The sequence below is a fragment of the Nycticebus coucang genome, chromosome 11 (genome assembly GCF_027406575.1).
Source record: "Nycticebus coucang isolate mNycCou1 chromosome 11, mNycCou1.pri, whole genome shotgun sequence".
In the NCBI taxonomy this organism is placed as follows: domain Eukaryota; kingdom Metazoa; phylum Chordata; class Mammalia; order Primates; family Lorisidae; genus Nycticebus; species Nycticebus coucang.
This window is the reverse complement of record NC_069790.1, coordinates 119677663-119680904: the sequence shown is the minus strand read 5'-3', so window position 1 is coordinate 119680904 and position 3242 is coordinate 119677663. Positions and strand designations below refer to the sequence as shown.

At 38.2% G+C, this 3242-nt stretch overlaps 1 non-coding gene across 1 annotated transcript; it reads right to left on the bottom strand.

Annotated features, from left to right (window-relative positions):
* Positions 1-2802: 2802 nt before the first annotated feature.
* On the bottom strand, positions 2803-2874 carry TRNAC-GCA (transfer RNA cysteine (anticodon GCA)). The gene has a single exon. It is a non-coding gene; the product is annotated as a tRNA-Cys (tRNA).
* Between the last annotated feature and the right edge of the window lie 368 nt (positions 2875-3242).

Here is a 3242-nt window from a genome sequence, read left to right as displayed (position 1 = left end):
CCTAATTATTCCTTTTACTTATTGTTTGTAATCCCCCCATTTAAAGTCATTGTTTTTGGTTTTATAGTCTAAGCTGTTACATTTACCAACGTTCCCCCCCCAAGACCCCATCTCTTTCTCCTTTCCTCTGGGTTCAGTGTTCTTCTTCCTAAAGTTCTTTTAGCAAGGACATGTTAGAAGTAGATGGTTTCAGTTGTATGAAAATGCCTTAGTTTTCTCTCACTCCTGAATGATAGTTTATCTTAGCAGAGAATTCTAGATTATAGTTATTTTCCTTCACACTTTTAATACAGGCAGTCCCCAGGTTACACACAAGATAAGTTCTGTAGGTTTGTTCTTAAGTTGAATTTATATGCAAGTTGATATAGGTACACTTACCTATTACCAGTAATAGCCTCTGTCAGTCAAATGTTTGTAATTTGGGGACTTATTGTAATAGCCTCCATTTATTAGTGTGAGTTGTATGTAAGTCACATGTTTGTAACTCAGGGACTGCCTGAAGTCTATTCTGTTCCATTGTCTTCTGACTTTCATTGTTGCTTTTGAAAATCTATTGTTAGTCAAGTATTCCTTTCTATATGATTTGTCTTCTCTCTTTGAATGCTTTAAAGATAATCCCATTCTCGATGGTATTTTGAAGTTTTACTGCAATGTGCCTACATGTGGATCTTTTATCTATCTTAGAACTCATTGTTCCTAAATCTGAGGTATTGTGTTTTTGTACAAGGCTAGAAAATTCTCAGCCATTGTATCTCTTAGTGTTCCCTCTCCCTCGTTATAATTTCTCCTTGTATAATCTGTGTTTGATGTATTTTGGAAGCCTTTATTCTTCTTCATCTCACTTAGGTGCTCTTTCCTATTTTCCATTTCTTTAGACCTTTGTGAGTCACTATTTGTCATTTCTAAAGATGTATATTCTATTTTACTCCTAAATCTTGCTGTAGCTTTGTCTAATCTGTGCTTAATCTGTTAATTAGGTGATCAATTTCGGTGACTGTATTTTTCATTTTAGATAAATATGCTTTATCTTTTGAATAATCACATGTTTTCATGCTTTCATTTCCTCATGTATTTAATAATTTTAACCATCCTTACTTTAAAGTATCTATCTGATAATGCTATTATCTGACATTATTTTGTTTGATGATTTTTACTCATAATACATTGGTTTCTTGTATATTTTATTACTTTGGATTGTGAATCCATCTTAGGTCATGTTTTATCAGTTGGAATCATGTGCAGCCTTGCTTGTGGACATGCTCTTTGAAGTTGATATTGCTTCTTCTAGAATCACAATTGGCTTGAGCACTTTTTTTTTTAATTTTTAAAATTTTTTTGTAGAGACAGAGTTTTATTTTATGGCCCTCGGTAGAGTGCCATGGCATCACATAGCTCACAGCAACCTCCAACTCCTGGGCTTAAGGATTCTCTTGCCTTAGCCTCCCGAGTAGCTGGGACTACAGGCGCCCGCCACAACGCCCGGCTATTTTTTGGTTGCAGTTCAGCCGGGGCGGGTTTGAACCCGCCACCCTCGGAATATGGGGCCGGCGCCTTACCGACTGAGCCACAGGCGCCGCCCAGCTTGAGCACTTTTTATATTAACTTTCAGGTGGGGAGTTTCTGAACCATATAGATAGTGTAATTTCAAAGCCCTAACACATGTGAAAGTATATCTGTGGTCATAAATTCTCAGAGAAGTTACCCTCTACCCCTCAGGAAGAGAAAGACCTCTTGTCTTCTTATGCTGATGGATGGAATTTTTTTGCTCACTCTTTTACTAATGGTACAGTTTTCTAAGAGTCTGACTTTATATGAGAAAAGGGGACTCTTAGGTCTAACGCCTAATCTCCTATTCCCACATAGCTATGAAAACTCAAGACCCTAGATTCTCTCACCACACCACCACAGGCATTCCCAGGGTCAGCTCATATTTACTTCTCAGGGTTTTATTTCATCCCTGAACCCTGGCCCAGAGATATCCCTTACTGTTATGAGAGCTCAGCTATACCTAGGGATATATATTTGTTTTGAGATAAAAGGAGTTTTAGATTATCTAGTATATTGCTAGTAATAGAAATCCTTTCATTTTAAAATAGCACCTTTTATTTAGCTATCATTAGCATCACTTGATCATTTCTTCATTTGACTGTTTTGCTCACCATAGAAAGTTCTTACTCAGCTCTGTCTCTCCTATGCCTGACATCGAGTAGAAATCAAATATGACTTGAACAGATGAATGATTTCATGGGTGAATGCCTCAGTAAGAGCCACTGCTTTGATGTCAGCAAGCTGTGTTTAGTGTCAAAGAGCCCAAGCTTCTATAGGGAAAGTGTATTAGGGACAGTGGTATGTTCAGCTGGCTTGCAGAGAGGATCACTTGCTAGTATATCCTTCCAACTCCATCTTTAGTAATTTCACATTTGTAGCTTGAAATTGGCTTTGTAGCTTGAATAATGGTGGTATTATTTATTCTGTAAAATCAGAAAACATAAATCACCTTCCCTACCTGCACTAAGAACTGGTTATTAAACATTTACTAGCACATCACTGATTTGAAGTCATGAAAGCATGTAGAAAAAGTGAGACTAAACCAGGCTGTGTAGAACAAAACCTTTGGGAAGTGAAATAAAATGTCAGAGTTAAAGGAATTTATCACTCTTGGACTGTGTTAATCAGTGATAGGGTTTTAAGTCAACTCTGGCTTTTCCTCAGATTTGGGGAGGGTCAGTATCCTGAGTTTTGAATCGGAAAAGGAAGTTTAATCTTCAACACCAGCTCCACTGAGCAAAATAGAATGATGGCAGGGGGCACCTGGATTTGAACCAGGGACCTCTTGATCTGCAGTCAAATGCTCTACCCCTGAGCTATACCCCCTGATGTAAGGTTGGACCTAAGTAATACCTTTCATCTGTGTAGCCATGCCCAACATTCCTATAAAATTTTGTCACAGATTTCATTTAAGCTGGCCTCCTCAAAGTTGCCAAGCCTGCTTCACTACAATATTATCTTCATGATGTAAAACAAGCAACACATTTCCCTCCCTATAGCAGCTTCCTTGCCCTTTCTGGAAAAGGACTAACACTAACATTTACAACTAGAAGGGCCTTCAGAGTCACCAGTCTGTGCTTTTCACAGTGGATATCTGACAATAGAGATTGAAGATAGTTTTTCCCAGCACACAAAGTTGCTTATTGACAGGCTTAGGACCTGAATCTGCTCTTCCTAACTTTGGATTCAGGACC